At 37.7% G+C, this 16,211-nt stretch overlaps 1 pseudogene; it reads right to left on the reverse strand.

Moving 5' to 3' along the window:
• Positions 1 to 515: 515 nt before the first annotated feature.
• Positions 516 to 10,419, reverse strand: LOC121986713 (annotated as a pseudogene).
• Between the last annotated feature and the right edge of the window lie 5,792 nt (positions 10,420 to 16,211).

A 16,211-nucleotide genomic window follows, 5' to 3' on the forward strand; every position in this document is an offset into this window, starting at 1 on the left:
GTTGTCTTTGAATGAAAAGACAACAGTTTTGCAATGACAATGGTTTAAAAATGTTGTTATTTAAAGTACTTTTAATAACACTGGCAATTACAATAGTTTTTAGGACTATGACAATGATTTTTAACCATTATCTTTGAGGGTAATAGACAACAATAACACTTTTAAATCATTGTCTTTTAAACTATTATCTTTTAATACTAATATATCATATTTCAATATAAATATATAATAAAGAATCATAATCACTAAAGAAAGAATATTCCCCACATCAATATTATTCAAAATGTTACTTATACAAGAATTACAATCACAAAAGAAGAAAGATGTCTCATGTTCAAATAAAATTTATCTCAATACAAATAAACAAATAAACTCTATTTATAACTAATGAACAATAACCAAAAGACTAGAAACTTGTGATGGTGGTCCATGCCATGTAGGATTGCACTTAATTATTGTCAACCCAAGACCCATCACAATCTTCAACTTGTAAGATTTCATTGGACTCCTCTTTCTCATTTGCTGATTCTTTCATGCCAACCTTTTCCAATATTGTTGATCATCAGTTCTATAATAAATTCAGTCTTCCCCACACCAGCTCCATCAAAAAGTCCAATCTTTTCACCCCTTTGATAAGGCACCAAGAGATCAACAACCTATTGATATCAAAAGAAATACACTATTATATGTATGAAAAATTTTGTTCTGAAAGAATAATAAATACACATATATTTTTACAACAGTTACCATATGTGTGCCTTTATTATTCTTTCAGAGTCGTGAATGGTTCCACAATTTAAAAAGTATACATAAATTTGAGATTTTAAATTAAGTACATCATACAAAAGGTATTAGTTGTGAGATAAGTTACTTGAATGCTTGCATGGCTACACAAGTAGAAGTCAAATTCAGTAGGATGGCATATCTTAGAATCAACAACAATCCCGGGAATTTCAAGGATGAAAAGCTCTATTGAGAAGACAAGGCTTGAAAAAAATATACAAAATAGAATTGTCTTGAAAATGATGCATCCATGCCATCAGCTAAACTAATTAGGAAATATGTTTTCACTCTTATCAACAGATTGGTGGTCCGTGATTGTTAGTAAACAGTCTAGTGTGATGATGTTTTTGGACCACCACAAAAGTCACTGGAGGTTGATAGTTTGGTTCTAGAGAGGCACAGTCTTGAAACAAAAATGGAGTGTTGAGTACAAAAACATTGAAACCAGAATCGTAGTATAAATGATAGAAAAATTTACTTTTCTGATCGCATCCAATTCATATAGTAGAACTTGATAGAATTGACCCTCGCTCACTCCATCCCTAAATGTACAACTTGCTATATTAATCTAAACAATCAAGTATTTTTTAAGTTTTCCAAAGATTCATACCTATAGAATATAATCTATTGAGGCTTTTGTTTAGTGGCCTTTTTGAAGGAAATAAGTAGCTCCCTAGATATTGCATGGCAAATGTTCTACTCAGCCAGGTAAATCGAAAAAGAAAACTAACATTCTATTTAAAATTGATTTTAGATTGTATTTCATACTTTATCATGCCACCAGTAAGAGTTCCTTGCTGAGGATCTTGCTAGACTTTAAATAGATCTTGAATTAATTCTTGATGGGCCTGAGCACAGACCAATCCATCATATTTTGTCACCTCGGGCCAGTCTTGAGATGCAACAACCTGAAAAACCAAATATAATCAAGATAGTAAGGATACATTAAGGCAAATATACATAGAGCAAGAAATGAAGATTGACAAAATACTTACAGCTGCGATAGAAGGGATAGAATCTTCCCCAGGATGAGGATGTGTTACATCAACACCAAATATTATAGTTGGTCGGTCGCTAACAAGAGGAATGCACCTTGACAATGCATCGACAAGAACTGTGTCCCTTCCTCCAACCTATGAATCAAGCTTTAGTAACAAAAAGCAGAACAAGAAAAATAGATCCACATTCCACGCACTCGCCTTTACATTGATCTAGAGGCCAACATTGGCAAGGTATGGTTTACTCATCTGAAAACATGCTTTGTCAAACAACATTGTAAAACTAAACCAAGGCAGTCTCACATATCCGCTTTAGATCACCTGTAATAACCATGACATATAATAATAAAGTGAACAAGGAAAGAGGAAAAAATTAAAACTACAAGGTTCAGCCAACTGATATTTGTCAACAAGAAGAAATATCAAGTTGTGTCAAACAAGATCAAGTGCAAGAAAGACATCATACCATAAAGAGAACCATCATTATCAGACAATATTACAATGAGCAAATCAAGCACCTTTCCCTGAGGTTAGAGTATGCTCATTGCATCATGATAGCGTGCTGAAAGTGCTCTTTCAACATGATCAGGCAGAGCAGTTAGAGGATGAAGCACAGGATCTAGAGAAAATTCGTACAAAACATGTAGATAAAAATAATGATCTATGTGGCTCTTCTTCAAATAAGATAATTAAGAATTAAGTTGCATGTAGTAAATCATATGCTGTAGTAAAAAATGTTGAAGTCATACCATTCCTGATATCTGGCACATCTGAGCAAACTCATGACAAAATCCCCTAGCCAAATTATCTTGGACAATCTTTGCAAAATTGATAAATGTCCAGCTATTCATTCCCCCACCATCTACCATTTTCTACAAATTTTAGAACAAGATATGAAGTAACAAGACAAGCTTAAATCATCCAAATTGCAATCAATGCTCTTATATATATATATATAACACCCAACCAATCAAGCTAGAGAGTATTCTTCAACAATCTTGTGACATAATAGACTAGTACATAGTTTTTCTTAGGAAATAATAGCATGCAATGATGTAACCACTAGTGATAGAAAGTAATGACTAGGTTGATTTCTAATATCTCAACGGGAAGGTCAAGATACTTATTAAATCCTAACATGGGTTATCGACAACCAAATAGAAATGAAGATCCATTCATAAATGGTAAATTAATCAAGCACCCCCCTACCAGAGTAGTTAACAGGGAGTTCTAGTGAACGAAACACATACAAGTCAATTGAATGACCTGGAAAATGGCAACCTCATAGTAGCATGTCTCGGTCCCCCACTCACCAAACAAAAAAAATTTTCACCACAGCGATTGAAAAGGAAATGTAGGATACTATCTGCAAGAATGTTAGAGATACATACAATGGAGAATGGATACAAAAACAAAATCTTACCATATGCATTGAGAGTATTAATTACAAACTATATACTGTTGGAGCAATCTGGGTATCCAAGGTTTTGATGTTTGGACAAAGATTTAAGTTAGGTTTATTGTTGTATTTGATATGCATTATGAGTGTGCAGGATACAGGTACAACAAGGAAAGTCCAAGTGTGATCTTGGCAAAGGAGGAAAGTCCAAGGATGAGTCTTGGCGGTGTAAGTCCAAACATGCAGTCTTGGCAACGTCAGTCCAAGTGTGACTTAGCAATGGATGAAGTCCCGGAGGCGCAACCTCTTGGCAAAGGAAGACCCGACAACAATGACAAGGCCGATGGAAGCTCCAGAAGGTAAGACGTGAAGGATGGGGAGGCATCCGAGGGATGCAAGGCTAATGGAGGAGGCTAGAAGGCTAGGTCTATGTTGGTCGGGCGAGGACGAGTGCTGAGTGAATGCACTCGGAAGTTAAATTCTAGGATTAGGATTTTACTATAGCATTACTGTAGCAGTACTGTAGTGTTACTGTAGCACTACTATAGCAATCGACTGATATTTTAATCAGTCGACTGGTGCAGTCGACCGGGCAGTCAACTAGGAACGAACAAAATTCTTTTGTTCGTTCGGTTAGTGTGGAGTAGTCGATTGATGGAAGTATCTGTCGACTGGTATCGAGCCGTTGGGTTGTAACGGTCGAATCTCCACAGAGGGCAGTCGACTAATGGTTTTGGCAGTCAACTGGTAGGTGGAGTTTTCCAACTCGTGGCCTATATAACCAAGGATTGAAAGCTTGGTTAAAGTTGATGAAAATAGAGGTGATTAACCCCTATTAGAGTCTCCAAGATCTTCTTGAGTGATCAAGAGCTTGTGCGAGTTTGTGGCGAGGTTTCTCCACCCATAAGGAGCTACTCGAGCTAGCCAGAGGTTTTCCGGGGAGTCATCTACCGACGGATCGGGATCATCCACCTTACAGAAAGCCATGAAGTAGGAGCTTCATCTCCGAACCATGTTAAACAACGTGTTAAGTTTGCTTTCTTTTGTTAGTGTTTGTCTTGTATTTCCGCTATGCACACTAACCATTATAGGAAGCGACGTTTTGGGTGAGACGCTATTCATGTAACGCTCGCCCTTCCATGGACACTCAGACTGCCCTAGAGGGACGGGGTTACTCACATTCACCTAACATACTAATGCATATGAACTCATGGCAGCGGAAGACATACTTAAAATTTTATCATATGCATTTGATTGTCTTAAACCATAGCATGTGAATCATAACTTTTAACATTTTACCATATCATGATCATTCTAACAAGAGTAAAATATCATAAGAGCATAACATACTAGCTCAATCTATCATAAGAACATAAGCATAGAGTTCAAACTTAGTTCACATGCACAATTTAACCAAATATAAATTTAAATTTAATTCGATCTATCCACCATGCCACTTCCACACACATCATCATTGTCCTTCCTGCTGCTCCCCTTAATTCATCCATTCTTTGCCTTTATCTGCAGTACAAGGAACATAAAACTATAAGCCCAAAGGCTTAATGAGCTCCTTTCCTACTCATAAAACATAAAGCACATAACACAACATAGCATGTGAAACATAGCATAGCATAACATAACATGAGAAATCATAACATAGAACATATCTTATCATGTAAGAAACATAACATATCACAACATAGCATGAGGGAACATAACGTAAACATGTCATCTCATATAAGAAGTATAACATAGCATAGCATAGCATGTGAGCGCATATCATGAAACATATCATATCATGTAAGCACATATCATGAGACATATCATATCATGTAAGCATGTATCATAACTCATACCTGTTCATAATAGTGCATAAACCATAATTCATAAAATATGTGCATGTAGATGCAAGATGTATGTTATTTATTTTTTTTTTAAAAAAACATGTATCATGAAATGCACATATGCATCATGTCTCTTTTTAAAACATATCATATACATACTTGAACATAATATCATCATGAGGGCCCGGCTTGTACCACATACATACATAATGCGCGCAATCCCTAGGACAGGGTAGCTAGCCCCGAACCTACTAGGGATCTAGGTCCGTTCATAGTCCGTCGACCAGGGGCGTACTAAGGAGCTCATCCCTTTTTACGAGGCCTGTTTCATAGACCATCGATCTCGGGGCGCTTATGGAGCCCACCCTTGGTACAATCCATATAAAATAAAATATCATGTCATACATATCATGTCATCATGCATATCATAGCTTATCATACATGTCAAAATTTCTTGTTATATCATGAAGAGAGCTCTTGATCCCATCTTAAGGGAAGCATCTCTTTGCCATACCATGAAGAGTGCTCTTGATCCCAACTTAAGGGAAGCAACTCTTAGGCTTTTCTTCTTACATAAGCCTTTCATACATATATCATGAAACATAACATGTTCGTATCATAACATAAAACATAACATGTGATCTTCATAACATCGAGCATGGCATATCATATCATGCAGCATAGCATATCATATCATATCATGAGCATAGCATAACATATCATGGAACATAGCTTATCTCATAACATAAGGCATAACATATTATATCATGAACATAGTATATCATATCATATCATAAGCATAGCATATCATATCATGAGCATATCATATCATGAACATATCATATCATATCATGGAACATAGCTTATCTCATAACATAAGGCATAACATATCATATCATGAAGCATGGAACTTAAACTAATCACATATCAAAGACCATACACCATGAGAAAACATAAGCATGCATAGTTGGGTTCAAAACTTTTCCCCAATCCTATTCTTTCAACCTTGGCCGAAACCTTACTAGCATGGATTCTAAACATTGGCCACCATACAAAGCATGAAACTTAAACCAACTCTAGATAATTAGTCATACATCATAAAGAAGCATAAACAAGCATGGTTGAATTTCAAGACCTTGCTCTAAGCCCATATACTTGCTTGGCCGAACCTTAAGGTGAGGTTCTAAGCATTCATTTGTACAATATGTAGCATGGAAACGTATCTAATCTTATACACAAGATCACACAACATGTAGAGCCATAACCAAGCATAATTAGGTTAGAAAAACTTTAACTCTAAGCTTACACTCTACCTTGGCCGAAACCTACAATTAGGGTTTCCATTCTTTTAGTGCAACATGTGACATAATGGCTTAACCTAGCTACATACAAGGTATCATACTTCATGAATGAACACAAACAAGCATGTCTAGGTTCTAAATTTTTATCCCTAGGCCTCTTATACTCTCTTGGCCGAAACTTGCAACTAGCATTTTCATATTTTTCATACAACATAAAGCATAAAAATCTAAGCTACCAATACACAAGGGTTCATGCATTATGAAGGAGCATAACCAAGCATGTTATCATTTAAAAATCTTACTCCACACTTCATTTCTATTCTTGGCCGAAACATGTGACTAGGGTTTCCATATTTTTCATACAACATGAAACATAAAAATCTAGGCTACCAATACACAAGGGTTCATACATCATGAAGGAGCATAAACAACATGTTATCATTAACAAAACTTCGCCCTAAATTGCATTCCTAACCTTGGCCGAAACTTGAAAGTAACTTTCTCCAAACTTTATACAACATGGAGCATGGAACACCTAAGCTATCCACATATAAGAAAGTTTAACAAGTTTAGGAACATAAACAATAAGTTTCCTCTTTTTTTTTTTTTAAAGCCTTGCCCTAAACCCTATAACTCATCTTGGCCGAAACTTTAGGTTAGGGTTCTTAAACTTTTTAATATTATAGGGAGTATTAAGCTTAGCCAACAACATATAAAAGGTCTTATATCATGAAGAAAACATAGGCAAGCTTGTTACCAAACAAAACTTGGATCCAAACCTTACTTTTTGATCATGGCCGAAACTTTAAAAGTGAGGTTCTAGACTCTTTTTTTTTTCCAACATGAAGCATAGCTTGTAAACTTGTTAACCTAAATGACCACAAATCTAACTTGGCTGAAACTTGAAAAAGGAAATCTCTACGATTTCAATAACGTTTATGTACGAAGAAAACCGAAAACTACTTGTATTGCAGTGAGGGGATACTCACATCCTCGCTTGATTTTCTTATGGAAGAGACCTTGCTTGTGGAGCCTTCCTAGAGAGGAGATTCTTGCTTGGGCTCGGCAATGGTGAGGGGGAAGATGCTCTTGGTCACGGTGAAGAGAAGGAGGGAGGAGGAAGAGAAAAAATGAACTCTCTTCTTTAATTTCTCCTTTTATTCTTCATGAGAAGAGGAAGAAAAAATGGGTGTTTCCTTCTCTTTTCCTTTACTTCTCCCTTAATGAAAAGAGGAAGAAGAGTCCTCTTTTCTTTTGAGAGAAAGAAGACAACTCTAACTTCTCCTTCTAAATGAAAGAAGCTCTTTTCTTACTCTTAACTATATTGTCACTTCTCTCTCTAACAATATCTTCTCTTGGTCTATTGGTTAACACATACATGTATCTAGTAAGAGATCCAAGGTTCAAACCTTGGTCATTCCTTTTTGGTTCTATTTTTTATTTCTTTGCAAATTTACACATAATGCCTAATTTAAACCATGGTAAAAATAAATAATCTTGCTAGATATCCTATGGGTGTTACAGTCCCCCATACCTCATAAAAGTTCGTCCTAGAACTTAAAATAGTTCCGGGTACCTTTGTCTCATATCGTCTTCTCGTTCCCATGTGGCTTCTTCGAACCGTTGATTTGCCACAGGACCTTTACTAAGGGTACCTCTTTGTTCCTTAGTCTTTTGATACTTCGATCCAATATCTGAACCGGTCGACTTTCATAACTTAGATCCTCTTGCACTTGTACGGTTTGTGGTTTGATCACTTGGTCCGTGCTCGGAATACATTTCTTTAGCATCAAAACATGGAACACATTGTGGATAGCTGACATCTCCTGAGGGAGCGCTATTTCGTGAGCCACCTTGCCAACTCTTTTCAGAACTTGATATGGGCCTACATAGCGCGGGCTTAGTTTTCCCTTCTTTCCAAACCTCATTACTCCTTTCATAAGAGACACTTTAAGGAATACTGCATCTCTGATACTGAATTCTAAGGGCCTTCGTCTTTTATCTGCATAACTCTTTTGTCGACTCTGAGCTGTTTCTATTCTTTGGCGGATGTTCTGTATAGCACGGGTGGTGTTGTCAATGAATTCTGTTTGAACTCCCATCTCCTTCTTTTCACCACCTTCGTACCAGCATATAGGGGATCTACATTTCCTTCTGTACAGAGCTTCGTAAGGTGCCATTCCAATAGTATCCTGGTAACTATTGTTGTAGGCGAATTCCGCTAAACATAAATATCGGCACCAACTCCCTTTGAAATCTAAGGCGCAAGCCCGTAACATGTCTTCTAGTACTTGATTTACCCTTTCTTTTTGTCCGTCTGTCTGAGGGTGGAAGGCAGTACTGAACAATAGCTTGGTGCCAAGGGCTTTCTGAACACATTCCCAAAAATGTGAAATAAAACGACCATCTCTGTCAGAAATAATGGTCTTAGGAATCCCATGTAATCTAACAATTTCTTTGACATATAATTGAGCTAATAGAGGAGGTCATCTTAATTGCCAGAAAGTGGCCAAATTTCGTCAACCTGTCCACGATTACCCATATAGCGTCGTAACCGTTCATCGTCTTGGGTAATCCCGAGATGAAATCCATAGAGATATCTTCCCATTTCCATTCTGGAATTTGGATTGGCTGTAGTAATCCTCCAGGTCTCTGGTGTTCTACTTTAACCTGTTGACATGTCATACAGGTACTGACATACTGAGCCACATCTCTTTTCATACCGGACCACCAGAATTTCTTTTTCAGATCTTGGTACATCTTAGTGGAACCCGGATGCATCACATAGGGTGTTGCATGGGCCTCTTCCAGTATCTTCTTTCGCAACTCTGGATCCCCGGGAATACATAATCGATCCCTAAGATATAATATTCCACTGTCCGCGATACGGAATCTGTCATGCTTTCCCTCTAAGGTTTCCTGCTTAATTCTTTGGAGGCTTTGGTCACTAGTTTGCTTCTCCAATATATTGTCGAATAATGTCGGTGCTAAGGTCAGGGTAGAGAGTTGTCCGGACATATTTTCGACCCAGTGACACATAATGTTTCTCGGCTTCCCGATAAATTCGACTATTGGTTCGCCTTCAGTATTAGATAACAATTCACCTTCAGTATCAGATAAAACTTTAGCATATTGACTAAAATTAGGTAACTGACCTGTGACAGCAGTAGAAGCATTCTCCAGTCTCCCTTGGCTTATCTGCGGGCCTTCTATCACAGCTTGCATCAGGTGTAGTTGTGGGGGAACACTTCTGTTTTGGACATGCTGTGGAGGGGGTGTCTGAATCTGAGTAGGACAGTTCCGAGCCATATGCCCTTCCATTCCACAGTTGTAGCATCTATTTGTGCCTATCCGGTATATTCCCGGGTGCTTCTTCCCGCAGGTGGTACACTGAGGAAACATGAGTTGCTTACTTGCTGGTCCACCCTTGGAGTCAGTCCCTTGCTTCCGCTTGCCACTGTGATTCCCTTTCCAATTAGCTCGGGTATTCTGGAATTTTTGTCCTCCCGGCTGAGTTTGACTCTTGCCATCGCTCACTGTCTTCTGATCTTGGTGAACTCGTCATAATGCCTGTTTGTCACCCTCATATGGAAGAATTCCTCAAAAAATTCCGTCTCAAAGTCTGTCCATCTCATCTGATATATCTGTCATTTTGCTTTGACTCGGTCCCACCACATTCTGGCATCGCCCGTAAGGCAGAACGATGCGCATTTGACTTTCTCGTGCTCAGGCCAATCCAGTAACTCTACTATGCTCTCCACAGTCTTGAACCAGGCCTGTGCATCCCACGGTTCACAGTTACCAGAGAAAGCTTCCGGCTTCAATCTCTGGCACTGAATCAGATATGCCTCCTGACGAACCACTGGAGCTGGGCCTACTGGTGGTGCAGGTACCGGTGGTACTGGTACAGCTGTAGGTATTACTGGTACTACGTTCTGGTGTCCTTGCGGGGTAGCAGGATTTCCCTGTTGATTCAGTAGAGCAGTGATCATCTGCTGCTGTTCCGTAACCTGACGCTGGAGCTCGGTAACTACATGCATTAGATCAGGTGGAGGTGCTGTCTCACCTGCTCTGGTATTACGTCTTCTAGCCATCCTTATCTTCATTAATGACAATCGAGCTAGCGTAAGTTATTATCATTTCTAACCAGACTAACGAAGGTTATCATCATTTCTAACTATTTATAAGTTTGTTGTGTTATCATCCCTAACCTACCATCATGCAACCTAAACTGAAATTGTGACTTAAAAGAATAAAGTAAGCATGCATACTACTAAGAATCATAAATAAAATAAAATAAATAAATAAACTAAGCATAAGCATCATAAATATATATATATATATATATATACTAAGCATAGAAATTCTTACTTGGAGCGGCAGGATGTAGGCTTGATGTGTGTGTATATGGAAGGTAAACCTTGCTCTGATACCAACCTGTAACGCCCGCCCTTCCATAGACACTCAGACTGCCCTAGAGGGACGGGGTTACTCACATTCACCTAACATACTAATGCATATGAACTCATGGCAGCGGAAGACATACTTAAAATTTTATCATATGCATTTGATTGTCTTAAACCATGGCATGTGAATCATAACTTTTAACATTTTACCATATCATGATCATTCTAACAAGAGTAAAATATCATAAGAGCATAACATACTAGCTCAATCTATCATAAGAACATAAGCATAGAGTTCAAACTTAGTTCACATGCACAATTTAACCAAATATAAATTTAAATTTAATTCGATCTATCCACCATGCCACTTCCACACACATCATCATTGCCCTTCCTGCTGCTCCCCTTAATTCATCCATTCTTTGCCTTTATCTGCAGTACAAGGAACATAAAAACTATAAGCCAAAGGCTTAATGAGCTCCTTTCCTACTCATAAAACATAAAGCTCATAACACAACATAGCATGTGAAACATAGCATAGCATAACATGGCATGAGAAATCATAACATAGAACATATCTTATCATGTAAGAAACATAACATATCACAACATAGCATGAGGGAACATAACGTAAACATGTCATCTCATATAAGAAGTATAACATAGCATAGCATAGCATGTGAGCGCATATCATGAAACATATCATATCATGTAAGCACATATCATGAGATATATCATATCATGTAAGCATGTATCATAACTCATACCTGTTCATAATAGTGCATAAACCATAATTCATAAAATATGTGCATGTAGATGCAAGATGTTTGTTATTTTATTTTTTTTTTAAAAACATGTATCATGAAATGCACATATGCATCATGTCTCTTTTTAAAACATATCATATACATACTTGAACATAATATCATCATGAGGACCTGACTTGTACCACATACATACATAATGTGCGCAATCCCTAGGACAGGGAAGCTAGCCCCGAACCTACTAGGGATCTAGGTCCGTTCATAGTTCGTCGACCTAGGGGCGTACTAAGGAGCCCATCCCTTTTTACGAGGCCCGTTTCATAGACCATCGACCTCGGGGCGCTTATGGAGCCCACCCTTGGTACAAGCCATATAAAATAAAATATCATGTCATACATATCATGTCATCATGCATATCATAGCTTATCATACATGTCAAAATTTCTTGTCATATCATGAAGAGAGCTCTTAATCCCATCTTAAGGGAAGCATCTCTTTGCCATACCATGAAGAGTGCTCTTGATCCCAACTTAAGGGAAGCAACTCTTAGGCTTTTCTTCTTACATAAGCCTTTCATACATATATCATGAAACATAACATGTTGGTATCATAACATAAAACATAACATGTGATCTTCATAACATCGAGCATGTCATATCATATCATGCAGCATAGCATATCATATCATGAGCATAGCATATCATATCATGAGCATAGCATAACATATCATGGAACATAGCTTATCTCATAACATAAGGCATAAGATATTATATCATGAACATAGTATATCATATCATATCATGAGCATAGCATATCATATCATGGAACATAGCTTATCTCATAACATAAGGCATAACATATCATATCATGAAGCATGGAACTTAAACTAATCACATATCAAAGATCATACACCATGAGAAAACATAAGCATGCATAGTTGGGTTCAAAACTTTTCCCCAATCCTATTCTTTCAACCTTGGCCGAAACCTTACTAGCATGGATTCTAAACATTGGCCACCATACAAAGCATGAAACTTAAACCAACTCTAGATAATTAGTCATACATCATAAAGAAGCATAAACAAGCATGGTTGAATTTCAAGACCTTGCTCTAAGCCCATATACTTGCTTGGCCAAACCTTAAGGTGAGGTTCTAAGCATTCATTTGTACAATATGTAGCATGGAAACGTATCTAATCTTATACACAAGATCACACAACATGTAGAGCCATAACCAAGCATAATTAGATTAGAAAAACTTTAACTCTAAGCTTACACTCTACCTTGGCCGAAACCTACAATTAGGGTTTCCATTCTTTTAGTGCAACATGTGACATAATGGCTTAACCTAGCTACATACAAGGTATCATACTTCATGAATGAACACAAACAAGCATGTCTAGGTTCTAAATTTTTATCCCTAGGCCTCTTATACTCTCTTGGCCGAAACTTGCAACTAGCATTTTCATATTTTTCATACAACATAAAGCATAAAAATCTAAGCTACCAATACACAAGGGTTCATGCATTATGAAGGAGCATAACCAAGCATGTTATCATTTAAAAATCTTACTCCACACTTCATTTCTATTCTTGGCCGAAACATGTGACTAGGGTTTCCATATTTTTCATACAACATGAAACATAAAAATCTAGGCTACCAATACACAAGGGTTCATACATCATGAAGGAGCATAAACAACATGTTATCATTAACAAAACTTCGCCCTAAATTGCATTCCTAACCTTGGCCGAAACTTGAAAGTAACTTTCTCCAAACTTTATACAACATGGAGCATGGAACACCTAAGCTATCCACATATAAGAAAATTTAACAAGTTTAGGAACATAAACAATAAGTTTCCTCTTTTTTTTTTTTTAAAGCCTTGCCCTAAACCCTATAACTCATCTTGGCCGAAACTTTAGGTTAGGGTTCTTAAACTTTTTAATATTATAGGGAGTATTAAGCTTAGCCAACAACATATAAAAGATCTTATATCATGAAGAAAACATAGGCAAGCTTGTTACCAAACAAAACTTGGATCCAAACCTTACTTTTTGATCATGGCCGAAACTTTAAAAGTGAGGTTCTAGACTCTTTTTTTTTTCCAACATGAAGCATAGCTTGTAAACTTGTTAACCTAAATGACCACAAATCTAACTTGGCCGAAACTTGAAAAAGGAAATCTCTACGATTTCAATAACGTTTACGTACGAAGAAAACCGAAAACTACTTGTACTGCAGTGAGGGGATACTCACATCCTCGCTTGATTTTCTTATGGAATAGACCTTGCTTGTGGAGCCTTCCTAGAGAGGAGCTTCTTGCTTGGGCTCGGCAATGGTGAGGGGGAAGAAGCTCTTGGTCACGGTGAAGAGAAGGAGGGTGGAGGAAGAGAAAAAATGAACTCTCTTCTTTAATTTCTCCTTTTATTCTTCATGAGAAGAGGAAGAAAAAATGGGTTTTTCCTTCTCTTTTCCTTTACTTCTCCCTTAATGAAAAGAGGAAGCAAGAGTCCTCTTTTCTTTTGAGAGAAAGAAGGCAACTCTAACTTCTCCTTCTAAATGAAAGAAGCTCTTTTCTTACTCTTAACTATATTGTCACTTCTCTCTCTAACAATATCTTCTCTTGGTCTATTGGTTAACACATACATGTATCTAGTAAGAGATCCAAGGTTCAAACCTTGGTCATTCCTTTTTGGTTCTATTTTTTATTTCTTTGCAAATTTACACATAATGCCTAATTTAAACCTTGGTAAAAATAAATAATCTTGCTAGATATCCTAGGGGTGTTACAATTCACCCCCTCTCTAGCGAACGTTAAGGTCCCAATAAGTGGTATCAGAGTGGGTCACTCTTCTATGGACTAATCGCCGAGGGAGCAAAGCGCTAGAGGAAGATGGAATCTGAAAGCCCTCTAGGATGGGATATCTGAATCCCACCTCCATACGATCGAGATGATTTTGAGTATTGGAGGAAGCGGTTGGAGACTTGATTCCAAATGGATTGGAACCAATGGATTGTGTTGGAGGAACCGTTTGAAGCTCCAACGGACAATAAGGGAAAGCACCTCTGGCCTCGGTATTGGACCGAGGAGCAAAGGGAGCAATTGGAGGTAGACAAGGAGATAACTAGAATTTTGATTAATTTATTACCCCTTAATTTGGTATTGAATGTAGGTGAATATAAGAACACAAGCGACCTTTGGATAAAGGTAATTGTGCTTCATGAGGATCCTATAAAACTCCAAGTAGTGGAGGAGCCCAAGGAGAATGACTCATTGGTCCAAGAGGAGAAGGACCAATTGGATGTTGTCATGTATTCAACATCTGAGGAGGAGAAGGAAGATGAGGAGGTATCATCCACATCTTCAAGGGAAGAAGAAGTGGAATCATCTACATCTTCAAGTGAAGAGGAAGAAGAGAAATCCAAGGAAGAGGAGATCTTGGAAGCTCAACCCTCCACCTCAACTACCAAGAAGAGCATAAAGGACCACATCAGATACTTTAAGTGTAGTCAGATGGGGCACTACAAGAGTAGATGTCCTTCGCTCAAGAAGGTAAAGGAGGTAAACCCTAAACTCACTAAAGTTAATTTAGAAACTAATGTGAGTTGTAAGAAGAAGAAGAAGGAGATAGGTGCTTTACATGTGGTGAGTGGGGTCACTACCACACAAAGTGCCCAAGGAGAGGAGAGCTCAAGAAATTAGCGCACTTGAAGAAATGGAAAAAGAAGAGGAGCTCAAGTCAAGGAGGAGCTTCAAGGGTAAGGGAGGTAAACCCTAACTTGAATTCAAGTTCAAATTTAAATTCCTCCATGTATGTTAGAAATAATATGAATTATTTGCCCATGCATATTTATGGTTTTAGATATAATGATAGGAATATGGTTAATGTAGGTGATAACCCTAGGAAATCATTTTCAAATGATAGACCAAAAAGGAAACAACCTATCTTGCCTAAGGAGAAGAAGGTGGTTGAAAACCTAGGCATTAATCCCAAGAAAGGGAGACACATGCCTAGGAAGGGTAGGTCTAGAAATGTCCATGATGGACATGTTGATTCTAGGGTTAGAACCCTAGAATTGGAAAATCAAGCCTTGAAGGAAAAGATTGAGGAAATGGAGAAAGTCCTAGAGAGGTTCATTATTGGACCTAAAGGACTTGACATGTATTTAGGTGGTTAAAGATCCAAACATGTCAAATTGGGTCCCTCCAAGACCAAAAGAAGGTCAAGTGCTAAAGTGACACATGACATTGGTAAGGGATGTGTGACAAAGGACAAGGGAGAGTCATCCAAGGCCAATAAGAAGGAATATGCTAGGATGACATATAATTATGGCAAAGATAAGGTGTCCGAGGTGAAGGACAAGAAGAAATTAACCAAAGACAAGGTATCTAAGGTTAAGAAAGTCAAGTTTGTAAGCCAAATGCCACCTATGATACACCATGTAGGTGTAGCCATAGTGAATGAGTCACCAAGGGAGATGACTAAGTTTAAGATTTCTAAGGTTAGGAAGAGCCTTTGGGACCCATGGTAGATGGGTTATCAAATGTGCCAAGTGGTTAGGAGACGGACTTAAGTCCCTAATATAGTGGGTTGGCACAATTGGAATGGGTATCATGCATGAAAATATGACATTTGGGTCATATTGTATGAAAATTAGTTTTTGATATATAGATGTCATATAAACCCATGCTATGGAAGTATTGTGGTTTA

Source organism: Zingiber officinale, chromosome 5B, assembly GCF_018446385.1.
Source record: "Zingiber officinale cultivar Zhangliang chromosome 5B, Zo_v1.1, whole genome shotgun sequence".
Classification (NCBI taxonomy): Eukaryota; Viridiplantae; Streptophyta; class Magnoliopsida; order Zingiberales; family Zingiberaceae; genus Zingiber; species Zingiber officinale.